The 9,457-nt window shown below is 41.6% G+C and overlaps 1 long non-coding RNA gene across 1 annotated transcript; it reads left to right on the top strand.

Annotated features, from left to right (window-relative positions):
- Positions 1-776: 776 nt before the first annotated feature.
- On the top strand, positions 777-5,841 carry LOC310675426. Its single transcript, XR_014510140.1, has 3 exons — positions 777-2,574; positions 2,669-2,935; positions 4,055-5,841. It is a non-coding gene; the product is annotated as an uncharacterized lncRNA (long non-coding RNA).
- The last annotated feature ends 3,616 nt before the right edge of the window (positions 5,842-9,457 follow it).

Below are 9,457 nucleotides of genomic sequence, written 5' to 3' on the forward strand. Positions count from 1 at the left end.
TTTTAACAGGGAGAAATGTAAAGTATTGCACTTCGGCAAAAAAAATGAGAGGCACAAATACAAGATGGGTGACACCTGGCTTGAGAGCAGTACATGTGAAAAGGATCTAGGAGTCTTGGTTGACCACAAACTTGACATGAGCCAACAGTGTGACGCGACAGTTAAAAAAGCCAATGCAATTCTGGGCTGCATCAATAGGAGTATAGCATCTAGATCAAGGGAAGTAATAGTGCCACTGTATTCTGCTCTGGTCAGACCTCACCTGGAGTACTGTGTCCAGTTCTGGGCACCACAGTTCAAGAAGGACACTGACAAACTGGAACGTGTCCAGAGGAGGGCAACCAAAATGCTCAAAGGCCTGGAAACAATGCCTTATGAGGAACGGCTAAGGGAGCTGGGCATGTTTAGCCTGGAGAAGAGGAGGTTAAGGGGTGATATGATAGCCATGTTCAAATATATAAAAGGATGTCACATAGAGGAGGGAGAAAGGTTGTTTTCTGCTGCTCCAGAGAAGCGGACACGGAGCAATGGATCCAAACTACAAGAAAGAAGATTCCACCTAAACATTAGGAAGAACTTCCTGACAGTAAGAGCTGTTTGACAATGGAATTTGCTGCCAAGGAGTGTGGTGGAGTCTCCTTCTTTGGAGGTCTTTAAGCAGAGGCTTGACAACCATATGTCAGGAGTGCTCTGATGGTGTTTCCTGCTTGGCAGGGGGTTGGACTCGATAGCCCTTGTGGTCTCTTCCAACTCTATGATTCTATGATTCTACATGTAGGAGATTGATTATTAGTTCATGAAGGCTCTAAGGGACCGTACACATTTTTGTTTGTCCTGTTATTTCAAGTCTTGGGCCTAAGAGGGTTTTGGGGTTTTTTTGTCCCACTGCTTTCTCTCAGGGAAATGCATTGTTTACTGCTTAATCAGAATAAACATAAATCCGCAGAAAACCTGATTGACATTTGTTCTGATTCAGCGGTTAACAAGTTTTTACGGGGAAAGTGTTGGAACAAAAAAAGCCCTTCTCAGGCATGTGACTTGAAATCATGGGGCAACCAGACATATGTGTGGGCCCCAAGTCTCCTTGCATGCCTGTCTCACAGTTATTGAATTCAGCCAATTTTAGACAGAAATTTTAAACAGCTAATGCAGAAAAAATAATAATTGCTGGAACATTGCTGAGATAAAGACTTGAGAACGTGGCCAGGGTCTCCACCAGTGTGACATGTGATGCTGCACTGCCCCCACACTGTGGCGGGAGTCTAGGTGGCCTGTCTGCAACCCGGCCCCATCCGGAAGTGAAGCCGATTTTCTGGGTGTAAGTTTTGGGAGCACTTGCAGTTGACTGTTAACATGACTTTAACCTTGTATTATAATTCCAGAAGATCTGTGTTTCCTTCCCATGATATCCTGTATCATGGGTAATGAACTGAATGTAGTCAGATCCTTACTCTTCAAGTGCCGAAACTTAGAGCTACAGTATATTCAGAAGTACAAATGAACATTTCTTGCCTTCTAGTCTCCAATGTAATTAGCACCACTGATTATTTTCATGAGGGACTCTCTGTTCTTGTCAAAATCTTTACCATAACAACTTCTGAATTATAATACAGCTGTAACTGCCTGTACTACAGTGTTCAGTGGAGGAAGAAAAGCAGAAGGAACATCTCAAAAATGAAATTAATTAAACTGGCTAATGTTCTCAAAGTTCTCTGAAGATGAAAAGCTCTACAGTAGTTTCAAATTATGATAATTAAATCACCAAAACACTGTACTTGAGATTTTACTCAGTGAACCTCACAATAACTGTATAAGATGGGTCAGTAACTGATGAGGAAGCTAAACATGAGAAAAAGGCTTATTTAGGACTCCTTAGAATAATAGCCGTTATGCATGCAGGCACTGTAAGCGGAAGCCAGGCTGCATGCATGACTTTGCAGGTCCCGGCCTTCATGCCTCCTGAAGCTCAGGAACTTCATCTGCATAACAAAAGGCAGAGAGGATTCAAAAACCCTTCAATGGATTTGCTGGTTGCTGGCAGACAGCCAATCCCTGCTGCGATAGGGCCAGTGTTGTGATTCGCCAGTCACAGCATAAGGTGACCTATCACAGGCAGGGAGGTGTGTTGCCTGGGCTGCCTTAAGATGTTTATATCCTGGGCTGAATGCCCCTGTTTGCCATTATTGTTCTTTGTGTTCCTGATGTTACAATAAATCCACTGATGTTACAATAAATCCATTTTGAGCTGAAATCTGGTCTTGGGTCATGCCTGAACCCACCTACACTTCAAAAACCTTCGACCTTTTTCAAAAATAACACCCACCTTTAGTCCCAATCAACAACACGGCATCCACTTTTCACTGTTTGCTGTGTGTTCTCCCTTTCTTTGTTCTCCCTTTCTAGACTGAGCAAAGGAAGCAACATGGCTGCTGTGCCTTTAGAAGGAGATCTTAGTCTGTCAGGTGCAGCTCAAATGGCAGATGTAGGAAAAATGTGAAATTCCCTACTGAAATTCCCAGTTCAATATAGTCTCTCTCCATCTCTTAACACAGGGAGGGAAGGAGGAACTTGCAAGTCTCCAGATGTTGGTCTTCAACTCCAACTCCCATCAGCCCCAGCAAGCATAGCAAATGGTCAGGCTGGAGCTGGAGTCTAGTAACATCTGGAGGACCACAGGATCATGCTTATTGTCAGAATAATTTGGTGCTGGTGCAACTATTGAAATGCACCTTAGTTCATGGTGAAAGATCAATGCTGACTGAGATACCCGTTAAGAACTGATTGCTCAGGTGAGATCAAGGCTCATGGCTCACATTCTTAGCCACAACTAAACCATCCCTGAAATACTGGCAGCCTTAGGGAAAGCTCAGCTTGCCATGCGATGCCCCTTACTGCTCTCTTTCTTCAGATGTATTACACTGTTTCTTTCACGTAGGTTTTTTTTTTTTTTTTTTGCAAGTAAATTTTTATTAATATTGCTCATTTATACATAAGAACAAATACAAAATTTATACCATAACTCGCGCGTATCACAACAAGTCAAAAATACAACACAAAATTCTTTTAGGCTCCGCCGAGCCGTAGACTTCCTTCCACACTTTTGGTAAGTATCAGATAAATTTGTATTCACGTATTTTATCGTTTTAATCTGTATCATTTACTGTTAGATTTAATTCAGCCCCGCCAGTGTCGTCTGAAAATTAGTTCCAAGATAAGTCAAATATTTATTCCAATTGTCATGAAATTTCTGTTCGTCTTGGTCCCTTAATCTTCCTGTTATTCTAGCGAGCTCGGCATAATTTATCAATTTAACCTGCCAATCACTTATACTGGGTATAACTTCTGTTTTCCAGTTTTGCGCTAGCAAAATTCTTGCGGCTGTAGTGGCATATAAGAATAGTATCTTATCTTCTTTTTTAATTTCTTTACCCATCATTCCTAACAGAAAGGCTTCAGGCTTTTTGGGAAAGGTATATTTGAGAATTTTTTAAAGTTCATTGTAAATCATTTCCCAAAACCCCTTCACCTTACTGCATGCCCACCACATGTGGTAGAGGTCTCCCTCTGCCTCTCCACATTTCCAACATTTCTTATTTTTCAGCCTATAGATTTTGGCTAACTTCACTGGTGTATGGTACCATCTATATATCATTTTCCATAGATTTTCCTTTAGTACCGTACACGCCGTAAACTTCATATTGATGTTCCACAATTCCAGCCACTTCTCAAACTCAATATTATACCCAATATCCATTGCCCATTTAGTCATAGCCTCCTTTACCTCCTCGTCTTTTGTATACCACTCAAGTAAAATATCATATATCTTTGCCAATATTTTATTTTTACCTTCTATGATTTCTATACTAAATTTAGATTTTTTATCTTCAAACCCTAGGTTCTTTTTATCTTCTTTCAACAAATCATTTACCTGGTGGTATTGTATCCACCCAGTAAATGAATTTTTTATCTCTTCATATGGTCTGAGTTTGATGCCTTGATCAGTTTTCCGTATAAGTTCTTCATAGGTGAATCTTTGAATGAATCTTTCACGTAGTTCTTTATGGGTTAGTGCTGTTATTCTACATCCTGTGTTCGGTTTCCTATCAGATTTGTTCATGGATGCTAGTAGGCCTAAAATGAATACACTGACCCAGACTGCATTGTTCCATTCCAACAGACACCTCAGATTCCTAATCCCAAACTCTCACACACACACGTTTTCTTCCACTTCAAACAATGAGGAAGAAAGTACCGTCATTCTAAACCTTATGGATTTTGTGCTGCTCAGTCGAGATAAAAGCAATTCTTGTTGTAACAGTAATACGCACCCTTCTCTTTCATATCTATATTGAGATATTCCCCAGCAGGGAAAACACATCGAATTGTGAGCTACAGTAATGTCCAACCTTATTCCATCTTTTCGATAGCCTAGCAATTCATCCATTCCCCCCAGAAAATTGTACAGTTGTAAACAGGATACAACTATCCTGAATGCTGTAAGAAGAAATCATAAATTTAAAATAAAGCTGCCTTCAGTTTTCTTAGAGACATGTACTCACAGAAGAACAGTGTGAAGTTGAAATCTCTGTTTGAAGGGGGGAAATGCAGGCTTCACATAGAGAATTTAAAATATTTGCTAGCAGCATTCAAATGTTCCTGTTGGATTTGAATAATAATGCTGTAGCCCAAAGAGTTGGTGGCACTTACAGAAAAGAAAGTTTACAGTTCATATTCAGTACTCCTCACAGATTTGTAGTGCAATAAATTCCCTTTAAAGTAGAAAACATTGTGTTTTCTATATGCCTGAGTAAATGTGATTAGACAAAGACACTCTCATTAACAGATGACGAAACTGAAGTTCTAGATAATGACTTTGCTTCTGCTCTGAACATTCAGTCAGAGCTGGAGACAAGCATAGCAATTGTCATTCATTTCCTTGGGCATAATGCTAAACACAGAACACAGAAATGGGTCTTGGAGAAGTGTGAGCAATTAGGTTTAATAGTGTAACTGTAATGGATGCTGATTAAGGATAGAAATGGGGTGGTCAGGTATTTTTAAATGCAGTTCCCAAGGGAGAGGAAATTTGGGAGGGCTTCAGGTGAATATTTGTAGGTTCTCAAATACTGTTTAATGTAATACTTCTCCTTCCCTTCCTATCTGAAGCAAAGGGCAAAAGCAGGGACACAGGCCTCGTTCACTCTCGCATGGACACTGAACTTCTGCAGGGGGGAACCTGAGGTGTTCATGGAGGCTCCGTGCACAATCTATAACCTTGATCTTCCTGGGTGCAGACTCAGGAGACTACTCAGGTAGAAGTCTCCTTGGTGCAGATGTGCAAGGCTGAAGCTCCACCATGTGGATGACTTTGCCCTCACTCTCCCCCTAATGCCATGGTCATCAGAGGTGGTGGCCGAATGACTGCGATTTATAGCAAAATGGGACATTTTTTCTAGAAGAGAGCTATAGTCTCTTGACACCTAAAACAGAATAGCATCAGCATGTTTCCAAAGCAACTGGAACACTTTAAAAACAAGGTGGTGTGCTTTATTGAAATTTTAAAAATTATAACAAACAAATGTATGAAAAGTAAAAATGATAGTACAAAAAGATAACAATATTCGCGCCACCCCACCATGTATTTATAGCTTAACTTATCTGATACACTATTAATCTCTATTTTCTTTTAAATAATATTTGTTAATATTATATTCTCTTATATTTGTTCATCATTACACAGAAGTTATTCAAATGCTGCCACTGATGTCATATTGCTACAATAATCTTCTAAATATTTTTATACACGTCTCATTTTCGAATAAAGGTCTGTATTACCTCTCAGCTTTCCTGTCATTTTTGCCAATTCGGTGTACTCCAACAGCTTACTTTCCCGCTCTAGCTTTGTTGGGATTTTCTCCCCCTTCCAATTCATTGCAATATAATATATATATACTGTATATATTTAAAAACAAGGTGGTGTGTTATCACTTGCTTTGGATTAATCTCAGTGCTTTCAATTGTGTTTCTCCAGAGTAAGCAGCCTCCTAATGGGCAAAACCAAAACAGGAATGCATACAAAGTTTCTTGAAACAATGCAAAGCTACTTATTTCCTTTGCTGAAAAGTTTATCTTTACCAGTTCCGTAAAGGCACAGAAAAAAGACACATATATTCATCTTAAATAATGCAGTAGAAACAAAAGAATAAATGTAATGAACTGTCAGGCATAAAAAATCTTTTAACATTTTCTTTTCAAGTTGCAAATCTTTATTGTTTCGGAGTGCCTGTAATAAAGTCTTAGGGGCTGATGCAATTCTGTCAGTTTATGTTTCTGATGAAAGAAGCACCTTTCCCCCCTCCAAATATAAGTTTGGACTAAAAAAAAAAACTCATTCCCAATCTAGTGAGAAGTAAAGTTGGCTAAACACCATAATACAAATGTCAAATGAATAATGCAATGAAAAGGTGGCTCCTTTCCAGGAATAGTGTGTTGAAACAAATAGTGTCTGATTAGAAGAGGAAAGCAGGGCAATATGTTCTTTTTCTCACCTAAAATGTTATGTTAATGTATAATGTCGTTATCACTAACTTTAGCTTAATGTTATAGAATTAGCTTTCCCATTCAACATGAGACTCATAGAATCATATAGCTGGAAGGGACCCAAGGCTCATCTAGTGCAACCCCCTGCAATGCAGAAATCCTGCCTAAAGTCATCTCCAGGGGGGCTTGAACCCCCAGCTTTCTGGTTAACAGCCAGACATACTGATCCATTGTGCCACAATAACAACAACCACTAAGGCAGATATGGAGTAGAGAAGGGTGAACTCATCCAAACTCACTTCACTCCAATTATTCCAATTAAACTTTTTATTGCACTAGCCATAGGCCATGGCATCATTCAGAAGCTGAACAAAAAGAAAAAACAAGAAAACAACAACAACAATAACCATAAAAATAATCAGGCACAGACATACAATAAAACCACGGTCACGGGTACTAAAATTATTTGCTGCATTAAATAGAATAGAATAGCAGAAGATTCTCAGGTAAGATGTGCCAAATTAAATATCCAAATCCCCTTTGTAGTTGACCACTATTTTGTCTAGTTCCTTCCTCCTGATCTTCTTAGCTGCCAGCACATAGAGTGCTACTTTATAAGTAATAAAGTCATCGGTGTTGTTCAGCAGCCATTTCACCCTTTCCACCCTATTCAAATGTGTTCCACTCGTAAACAGGGGTTTTATAAATCGGTCTCTTGGGTCTATGTATAACGGGCACTGCAATAAATGCACAGGTCCTCAACGCAAGGTTGTCCACACAGATAGAGACTCTCTTCGTAATGTACTTTGCTGTACCGCCCATCCAACACTGCCGAGGGCATCAATTGGAATCGTAGTTCTGTAAAAGTGATTCTTAGTACGGCAAGTGGAAGCTTTGTCAGGTATCTGGCTCGGGCATGCTCCATTTTGCTAAGTGGGAACCATGGTGAGCTCTTAGTAGAAGCAATCATGGTTCTTTCTGCATCGAACCTAAAGAGACATAGAATCATAGAGTTGGAAGAGACCACAAGGTCCATCGAGTCCAACCCCCTGCCAAGCAGGAAACACCATCAGAGCACTCCTGACATATGGTTGTCAAGCCTCTGCTTAAAGACCTCCAAAGAAGGAGACTCCACCACACTCCTTGGCAGCAAATTCCACTGTCGAACAGCTCTTACTGTCAGGAAGTTCTTCCTAATGTTTAGGTGGAATCTTCTTTCTTGTAGTTTGGATCCATTGCTCCGTGTCCGCTTCTCTGGAGCAGCAGAAAACAACCTTTCTCCCTCCTCTATGTGACATCCTTGTATATATTTGAACATGGCTATCATATCACCCCTTAACCTCCTCTTCTCCAGGCTAAACATGCCCAGCTCCCTTAGCCGTTCCTCATAAGGCATCGTTTTCAGGCCTTTGAGCATTTTGGTTGCCCTCCTCTGGACACGTTCCAGTTTGTCAGTGTCCTTCTTGAACTGTGGTGCCCAGAACTGGACACAGTACTCCAGGTGAGGTCTGACCAGAGCGAATACAGTGGCACTATTACTTCCCTTGATCTAGATGCTATACTCCTATTGATGCAGCCTAGAATGGGGCTTCTTTAGCTGCCGCGTCTCTTAAGTGCCTCTTATGTGTCTTCATGGTCAGCTGAAGATCTTGTAATTGATATTGGGACAAGAGGTGTTGGATGCCAGTCTTCCAGCATTTGGTCTGTTCCCGTTCTGTATAAGACATAGTGGGAAATCTCTCCTCCGAAATAGATTGAAGTCTTTTCACATAATTTAGGCACAGGTTAAGACGTGGGTGGCGCTGTTGGTTAAACCACAGAGCCTAGGACTTGCTGATCAGAAGGTCGGCGGTTCGAATCCCCGTGACGGGGTGAGCTCCCGTTGCTCGGTCCCTGCTCCTGCCAACTTAGCAGTTCGAAAAGATGTCAAAGTAGATAAATAGGTACCTGTCTGGCGGGAAGGTAAACGGCGTTTCCGTGCGCTGCTCTGGTTCACCAGAAGAGGCTTAGTCATGCTGGCCACATGACCCGGAAGCTGTGTGCGGACAAACACTGGCTCCCTCGGCCTATAGAGCAAGATGAGCACCGCAACCCCAAAGTCGGTCACGACTGGACATAATGATCCTTTACCTTTTAAGACGTGGGTGGCGCTGTGGGTTAAACCACAGAGCCTAGAACCTGCCAATCAGAAGGTCGGCAGTTTGAATCCCCACGACGGGGTGAGCTCCCGTTGCTCGGTCCCTGCTCCTGCCAAGCTAGCAGTTTGGAAGCACGTCAAAGTACAAGTAGATAAATAGGTACAGCTCCAATGGGAAGGTAAACGGTGTTTCCGTGCGCTTCTCTGGGTCACCAGAAGCAGCTTAGTCATGCTAGCCACATGACCCAGATGCCGGCTCCCTCAGCCTATAAAGCAAGATGAGCGCCACAACCCCAGAGTCGGCCACGACTGGACCTAATAGTCAGGGGTCCCTTTACCTTTTACCTTTTTAATCAATTCTAGCCTTTGTTGTCATGTCAGCTTCAGCATGAGAAGAGCAGCTGTGGTCCCAACCTCACTCATTACTCAAGGTCTTCTCCAAAAAACCCACCTCAAGGACATCTGCTCCACAATCACAGTCTCCAAAAGCATCCCCCTTCTTCTCTTACATCATCAATGGCAGGAAATGCAAAACGGAACAGAGAACCAGGGCATCTTGTCCCCATCTTGTCACTCTGGCTGCTAAGAGTGCATCTGACATGCTCCTGCAGGAGCCCTGGGAGAACTACATCTTTCATAGCCTCCAACGATCCAGTGCCCTATTGGTTAAGAATCTGCTTTCAGCCACAGTCACTGAGAGGATCCCATAGAATTTTCCAACGTACATATTATCTTTCCACTCATCATTGTGGGTATTTTGATTTTCCTTATTACAAATTC

This window comes from Podarcis tiliguerta (genome assembly GCF_965153285.1).
Source record: "Podarcis tiliguerta genome assembly, chromosome: 4".
Taxonomy (NCBI): domain Eukaryota; kingdom Metazoa; phylum Chordata; class Lepidosauria; order Squamata; family Lacertidae; genus Podarcis; species Podarcis tiliguerta.